This window comes from Odocoileus virginianus, chromosome 1 (genome assembly GCF_023699985.2).
Source record: "Odocoileus virginianus isolate 20LAN1187 ecotype Illinois chromosome 1, Ovbor_1.2, whole genome shotgun sequence".
NCBI classification, from domain to species: domain Eukaryota; kingdom Metazoa; phylum Chordata; class Mammalia; order Artiodactyla; family Cervidae; genus Odocoileus; species Odocoileus virginianus.
In genome coordinates, this window is record NC_069674.1 from 46,411,109 (window position 1) to 46,419,730 (window position 8,622).

The 8,622-nt window shown below is 41.2% G+C and overlaps 1 long non-coding RNA gene across 2 annotated transcripts in view; it reads left to right on the top strand.

Moving 5' to 3' along the window:
• LOC110132266 (uncharacterized) overlaps positions 1–519 on the top strand; it is a 314,824-nt gene extending 314,305 nt beyond the window's left edge. For both annotated transcript variants that reach the window (XR_011487725.1, XR_011487728.1), the window contains one exon: positions 420–519. This is a non-coding gene — a long non-coding RNA (uncharacterized lncRNA). The remainder of the gene's footprint in view (positions 1–419) is intronic.
• Positions 520–8,622: the final 8,103 nt, after the last annotated feature.

An 8,622-nucleotide genomic window follows, 5' to 3' on the forward strand; every position in this document is an offset into this window, starting at 1 on the left:
GGACACTTGCATAATGATGTGCTCTGATAAGAGATCTTCGAGATGCTGTCTCCAAAGAGCGAACACTAAGGCGGTGAGAACTGTGTCCTGAGCATGTCTGGGCATCATATGGGCACTTAGAACTTACAGGGGGAAAAAGAGAGGAGCTCAGAAACTGCCCCTTTGGTCTGCATGGCACAGTGCTTTTTCTGAGGGCAAAGAAAACATTCTAGTAACCTCTAATAGAAACAAAAGGTTGCAGTTTGCTAATTTAATAGAAGTAAGCAATTATCGCTTTACAGTATCATCTGTTAGAAAGCAAGCTGAGGTTTCTATACCAAAATGGAAAAACAACTCATTTTCTCCCAGCAGTTAATATTATATGTCTTCTTTATTAAGCAAAATGCACACATAATTGTAATTTTCTCCATTGCTTCCAGGTCAGCAAGAGGGAACTGATTAGGAAGAGCAGACAGTGTCTTTCACACAGAAGAGGACAAGCCAGGCAGGAGCAAAGATTTTTCAGAACAGCAGATTTTCTTCCACTGGTGAGCTTTGGGCAAGAGAAGGGAGCTTATGGGATGACTATCAACTTAGTAGCCTAGTGGTTTTCTCCTCCTCCTCTGGGGAGCTATTTTCTCTGCAAAACTACTGTAATTTTAATGAGCTGCCTTTTGCTTATTAAAGTCATCTGGGAATTTAGTCAGCATATGGGCCACAAAATAGGACTCTTGTAGGTTTAAGATTTTGTCATTTAATAAAACACTCTATAAGCACAGTGCATACCTATTAACTAATAAGTGCCCTTCTCAGAGCCCAGCAGCCTACCCCATGGCCAAAGGGCACTGACTACTATAGGTGAGTTATAGAGAGATCGTCTCCCAAGTTCTCATTCATCTTTATTATAACATTAAAATAGCCGATGATGAGTAATCAGTCACTGTTAAATTCCATCCTTGGGAATTTGACCAGGCCTGGCTTCATATCATTCAAAATCATCTTGAGGGCTGTCTCCTTTGAAAAAGGGAGGCCCTGAGCTTCTGATCCTGTGGAGGGATTTATTATCTGCTGGAAAGCAGGACAGAGAGAGAGAGAAAGAGTGTGTGTGTGTGTGTGTGTGTGTGTGTGTGTGTGTGTGTAATTGATAAAGCAATTCCTAAACACGGGTCTATGAACTGACCCCATCAGAATCTCCCAGGATGGGTGATGAAAATAGGTTTCCCTAGGCTCCTCCCTAGATCCAGTGAATTAGCCTTAAGGGTAAGGTCTATAATTGTTTGACCAACCCAGCTCCCAGCTTTGTCTGATAAACAGCTTTGAGAGGCATTGGGAAAACAGAATACTCCCTAGACTGAAAGGCATGCACTGTGTCCTTACAGTGGAATAATTAGCTCAAAACAGGAAAAACAAAAATGAAACATCATACAAATTCTGCTTCATAGCCACAGGATGCATCTGGGAGCCTAACCATGTATTTAGTAAGTGTTGCTCACAAAGGTGAAAATGTGGCAGATGCAGCACAGTCTATCACCATGCTTGGAAGATTCAAAAGAGGCACCACTTATTGACAGGCTTCATTTTTTACTTTTATTAAGACTTTTAAGCACCTTTGCCTAATTTTACCTTCATTTCCTATGACTATGGGAGAGGGGGCTCACATGGCCCCAGGTTCCAAATAAAGCATGACTCAACCCTCCTGGGGAGGAAAGGGGACCTGAGACCCCAGTACCTGGAGGCAGAGGACAGACGTGTTCCTGTAACTGCATGAGTGAGGGGGTGGGGAGAGGCGAGGACCCACAGCACAGCTAGGTGAGAGAATGAATATATAAGAAAGCCTTCACCCTCTGACTGCTTTGATTGTGTTACAATGACATATTTCTCATGGCTTTGTCCAGTATCTTTTCATCATAAGTAGAACAAATCTCAAGTCATCATGTATTAAAATGTGTTGAAAAGACACCACTTTAGGAAGTTTGTGCTTACTAGAAGCAGCAATTTCTTTTATCACCCACCCTAGTTTGTCTTCTGAGGTAGGGGCTGGGGGAACATGCCCCCACAAGTTCCTAAGGGCAGAAAATTGTGACAAAAGGAAATGCACTGGTCCCAAGCTCAGAAATCAGCGACATAAGCTGTGAGATGCCAAGCTTCTTTGCACTTGTCTGGCGACAATCATGGTATCGACAGACTTTCCTTGGGGCTAACTCCTCCATCGCCATACCCATATTTTTCAAGCGTTATCACATTTGTTCTTCACAAACACCCTATAAGGTAGGTATTATTATTATCCCCATTTGAAAGATGGGAAAATAAAGCTTAGGGGAATTATTATTTGGAAATAATTTTTCAAGTTATAGCCTCAATATTCCAGTTAACCCTTGTTTCTAGATTCAAATAATACCATATGGAACACTGCTGGTGGCCAAGAGTTCTTTCCCAGTGATGGGAACAGCCAAGAAAGGAGAGATTGTTATCTGCAGCAAAAAATGGGTTTCTCCCCTTAACCAAAAACTCTCCAACAAAGATCAAATAAGTTCTGATGGAAAAAAATAAATTAATATTTGTTTAGAACATGAGACATGAAACCTGCTTTAGCCCGGTAGATTTGCAAAGGAGTTTTGAGTGCTTCTATGACCTATCCCATCTTTCCCCAACCCTACCCCTGTTCCTCGACAAAAACAAAATCAGAATAAAAAGAAAAATATCTTCACTTTTTTCCTCAAGCAACAAACTTTTTTCTGGAACTTGTCTTCTCTTCTCTGAAAGCTAAGCCCTCCCAAGGAGCATCTAAGATCTTGGACTGCTTCACAAAAAGCAATTGATGATTCAGGCCCCACCCACACCCTCACCACCCTCTCCCCTTCCCCCCACCCCCTGCTGCATTCCGTGGGCAGCTTTTTCTGTGGGGAGTCCCACCCACACTTGTGCTTTCTCTCAACTTCTCCCTCTTAGATGCCCTGCCTCAGAAAACCTCAACATTCAGCAGAAGGCAAATTCGAGTCCGGAGAGTTTTCTGAGAAGCTAGCTATGACCCAGAAGCACATCAAAGAGTCTGACATTTGCCCTCCACAGACCCTTCGTGCCCTTTCCAAAGAGCATCCACCCACTTTCTCTGATGATTAGTATTGATACTTAGTGAGCAGTCACAATGCAGCCCAAACAATGACAAACACAAAGGCTTCTTTACCTTCCACCCAGTGCCCAGGGTCCTGCAGATAAAGATAACAATGGCTGCCATTCACTGCACCCTTACCGTGGTCCAGACCCTGTGCAAACCAACTGACATTCAGTCTTCACGACAACTTTAATAAGTGAGAAGACATAGACATCCCATTTTGCAGATGGGCAAACCGACACTCAGAAGCTTATCAAACTAGTATAAGGATATGCTTAGACAGTAGGCTGCAAACCCCAAGCTCTTACCTAGCATACAATAACTCCTCCTACAGCTTGGTAACTGTGCTTGACAAGGAGAGAGGAAAATACAGCTTCAAGTGACACTCACTTCCTGTTCAAGTTATCTCCCATCGTGTTTTGGTTGGACTGATAAATATTTTTTAAGGCGAATCAACAAGATGGAAAAATCTTATGTGACTCTAAAAACTGTGTTGATAGTATGGTACTTGAAATTTTTCTGCCTTTAGGCAAGCTTTGCAAACACTCTAGAAAGGGAGGTGGAGAAGGAAGAGGCAAGGAGCACCAAGAAATGAATCATCAATGAAAATGCAGGGTTTTTTTAACAAACAAAGTCATAACTATCCTGATAAAGTATAATAAAATAATTAAACAGTCTGCAAGATGGAATTCAAGGGGAGTTTTATTTTTCTTCTCTGTACTTACTTTTCTTCTCCATACTTACTTTTCTACTCTATACTACAAATGGCTTCCAACATGCCATATTTCCAGGTCTGGGTCAGAGTGAGAAAAAGACCTTGCAGTGATCATTATAAGGCTAAATTTGTTCACTTTAAGTAGTTATTCTTCATTTTGACCTTGTTTCCTCCTTTTTTCAGTATTATAATACCCTTTTTTCCTAAGAAGGATGATGCTAAAAAATGTTCATTTTCTTTTTCCCTTTTTTAAAATTGTCTTTATTTCACTAAGTAAAGAGTGGCTTGGTGAAATGAATTTTATTAAAAAAAAAAAAACTTTTAAAAAACTTTGTCACTTAAGAAAGTCTTTGGCTAACTTTTTATTTTTCTAATTTTTCATTTTAGCATGAACTGGTTTGTAAAATCTAATAATTTAACAAATAAGTTATAAATTTTTAAGGGAACCACATATACATATCTCTCCTCTTTAGTATAATGTTATTTTTAACTTTGTTTTAATCTGTTCATTTCTGATTCTTTGTATCACTTACCACCATCGAAGAAGAGCATAGAAAAGCAAAGTGGTTTCTTGACAATTTGAGAAATTTTAATGACAAGGGATTAGATGCATCAATAGGTCAGAAGAAATTTACCAAAGTAATATTTTAAAATTATTTTTATGAGGCCATAAAATCATTTATTTATTGGACAACAAAGGATTTTTTCCTCTGGTGCAGACCTGAAATTTTAAAAATATACACATGTATAATGCTACCAAAGTTTAGGCTACAGCAAATGATGTTATATATCTGACAATAATAAATTAAAAAAAAAAAATTTAAAGCAGAAGGCCTCATGGAAGACAGCCTGACACTCAAGAAACAAAAGCTCTATTGTGAACAGACTCTATTTCAAGAGCAGACTGAGGGGGGATTTGGCAAAATGTAGTTTAGGCTTAGACTAATTTCACATTCTAATGAGAATCTCCAGATAAAGCTGCTTTATAATGGCTACTAAGCAGTTGGCAGATTAACAAGATTCAGACCATACAGAGCAGGAATTAGTCATGTTTGTCATAAGACCATATGGCTAGAAAGAGACTGAGAGAGTTTGGCTTAGCCTGTCCTGGAGGTTTTTGGGAGGACAGCATACATAATTAAGAGCCCCAGACAAATCAGAATATTCCACAGCCTAGCAAGCTTTACACAGGGAAATTATGCAAGGTTCATAGGTAACCTCCTGTAATTCCTTTTGGTGTTGGAAAAGTTTTGTAGCCGAAGAATTGGATCCTAGAGGTTGTGCTCATTCTCTTTCCTTCAGTCTTCAGGATTTCTGCATTAAATGGAGGAAGCATGGCAAAGAAAAGAACAGGACAGGTTTTAGAGATGCTCTGTGTAATGTGGGAGCCCCTAGCCACTTAAAATTTAGTGATGTTAGCCCCATTTTGAGTGCTCAATAGCCACATATGGCTGGTGGTGACCATACTGAACAATGCAGGTAGAGAATATTTCCATCATGGTAAAAAGATCTATCAGACAGCTCTGCTCCAGAGCCAAAGATCCCACCCCCATGGACTTGAAATCCTCTCAGCTTCCTTATCTGCACAATTAGGAAGCTATCTGTCTCACAAGAATGTTAGGAGAATCCAACTGGAAGAGTCCTCTGTAAGATATAAAACAAATAAATGTTAGCTATTTTGATGATGATGATGAATGACTTCTATATAGGAAGCCATCATATAGTTAGAAATGATAGCAATCTCAGTCTTCACTCAGAGTGTACGCAATCCCAGGTTGTGAGACTTTTCCTCCAATCATATAATCTCTTTTTCTTCAAAGCTTCATCTTCACTCCATAACTGGTGACAAAGAATTAAACCATGTAGAAGTGGAAAGTTCCCAGAATCCTATTTGAACTCTTAAGCTTAAGAAAAAAAAAAATCACACCAGGCAGAATTCATATTTTACACCTAATTTATTTACCATTTCCCAAGCTAACGTCTGCATCTCCAAGGAGCCTGTGAAGTCTGAGGGTTGGGCAGAGCAGGGCAGATGGGGTAAGGGGTTATGTGGAGGGAAAGCAATGTTAGAGTTATCACCATTATTATAAAAGTCTTCCCAGAAGACTTTTGTGTGTTTTCCAGAATAAATCTTCTAGGCCACATATAAAGCATTGGTTCAGTCAAAAATTATATTAATTAAACTAATAATATTGTTTGGTGGAACTATACATGACTGCCATTTTTTGTAGGTCAAAAATAGTAAAATGCTGGCAACTGCATGTAGTACAACCTAATGCTTATCTCAGTTTGACCCATAGCATGCGGGTCAAGAGTTCTGGTGTTGGCAGACAGACCTGGATTCAAATCTCCCTCTGCCACTTAACAACTGTGTCCCTGGGGAATTAATAGAATAATGGGAAAAACAAATGGAATTTGCAGACCAAATCTTCCAAAATCCTGGATCTATGAGAAAAGAAAAAGTGAACATGTTTTTTGCCTCGGAGTAGAAATGGCAACTCACTCCAGTACTCTTGGCTGAAAAATCCCATGGACAGAGGAGCGTGGTAGGTTACAGTCCATGGGGTCGCAAGGAGTCGGACATGACTGAGCAGCTTCACTTCATTTTACTTCAGTGCTTTTAATTGGTTGATACCACTCCCTTCAGGCAATATTAATCTTGTAGGACAGAGACTAACAAAGGCAAGAAAGCAAAGGAGTTGTTGTACAGTAGCTAAGTCATGTCCAACTCTGTGTGACCCCATGGACTGCAGTATGCCAGGCTTTCCTGTCCTTTACCATCTTATGGATTTTGGTCAAGCTCATGTCCGTTGAGTCAGGTTCTTCAGTCCATGGAATTCTCCAGGCAAGAATACTGGAGTGGGTAATCATTCCCTTCTCCAGAGGATCTTCCCAACCCAGGATTGAACCTGTGTCTCCTGCATTGCAGGCGTATTCTTTACTGTCTCAGCCACCAGGGAAGCCCTACCCCCCACCCCACTCAAGCAAAGGAGAGCTCCTTAAAAAACAGACTTTTCCAAAAGCCTGTGCCCTTCATGCCATAGGTGTGATAAAAATCTCAGGGTTGACTGAGACAGTTGTGCATAAAAAGGTTTGTTGATAGTAGAAAGAAACAGCATTAACTGCTGCAAAAGCCAGAAACAAAGGTACATAAACAAAAAAATAAAACAGCAGAATTGTCAAGAGACTTTTGGTCTTGACTTTCTCAATGGCCTGACAGCTTCATCTTATTACAATAATGTTTTGAATTATTAGTTGAGAAAACAACAACATGGATGTATTCCATCATCAGGGTATTTCTGTTTGAAAAACAATCAAACTAGCTATAGTACAGGCCTTTATCTGACCGAGGAGGCCAGGCTGCTGCCTCCAGTTCCCCTTGCCCATTACAGTCACACAGGAGACCTGGGAGCAGATGCCAGGGTAAGTGGCAGCACCAGAAGGGGAAGGTCAAGCCAAGCTGTTGCAATGAGGGTAGAGAGAACAGCAGTGAAGACACAGAATCCAAATAACCAAAAGGAGAAATTGAAGAACCAAAAAAAAAAAAAAAAAAAAGAATTTGAGAGCAAAAAGAGCAGAGCAGACCATCAAAAAAGTGACTAGAGGAATTCTGAAGAAAAAATACCTGGGGTGGATTTTACACAAGTGAACATGGGTCTATGCAGACAAGCAGGATGCACTTAAAGGGACAAGAGAGGAACTTCTTTGTCCAGAAAACTCTCCCATATAAGATTGTTGTTCTTCAGTTGCTAAGTCATGTCCGACTCTTTGTGACCCCATGAACTGCAGCATTCCAGGCTTCCCTCTGCTTCACTATCTCCTGGAGTTTGCCCAAACTCATATCCATTGACTCCAGCAGGGCATTTGCCCTGGCCCCCAGGTGGCACCTTGACTGACACCTGGCAGCAGGTGAACGTTGACATGCTCAACGAGGACCAGCAGTGGGACAGCCAGGGTGCGAGGCATGTCATCCAGCTACATGGAGCAGCTGAAGGGCATGTTCCTGCGAATCAGGCCTGACAAAACATGGTTCGCTGGAGAAGGGAATGGCAAACTGCTTCAGTATTCTTGCCAGGAGAACCCCATGTAGGATGCCTCTCCTCAAATCGTAAGTGAATTCCAGTTTACTACAAGAAATGAAAACATATTCTCTCTCAAGTTTGAATACTAGCCTAATGGTCCTTTGAAACAGCATTACTGTGATGGTATAAGGATAAGAGCATGAGACTGGGATTTGACAAAACTGAGTCATTTGGCTCAGCGGCTATTAGCTTTGTGCCCAAGGACATGTGGGCACAAATCTCTGTGAACTAGTTTCCTCATCTTAAAAGAGGAACAAAAATGGCGCCTTCACAGCGTGTGGTGAAGGAGTGTGGTGAGATCGGAAATTGCCCGGTCAGTACCTGATACTTAGTGCGCACGCATGCTCAGTCTCTCAGTTGTGTCTGACTCTTTGCGACCCATGAACCATCGCCTGCCAGTCTCCTTTGTCTGTGGCATTTTCCAGGCAAAAATACTGCAGAGGGTCGCCATTTCCTACTGCAGGGGATCTTCCTGACCCAGGGATGGAACTGCGTCTCTTGCATCTCCTGCATTGGCTGGTGGATTCTTTACCACTGCGTCATCTGAGAAGACCACCTGGTACTTAGAAGGCACCCAAATATTAGATGGCTTCTCTGTAGTGATGACGATTTATTAGCAGCAAAATCAATGGTTTCTGGATTTATTTTCTCTCTTATGCTTGGTCAGTTACACCCCCTTTATATCTGCTGGACAAATGTTCTTTCCTGAGAAGCCTGCTCTGTTTATTCTTCCA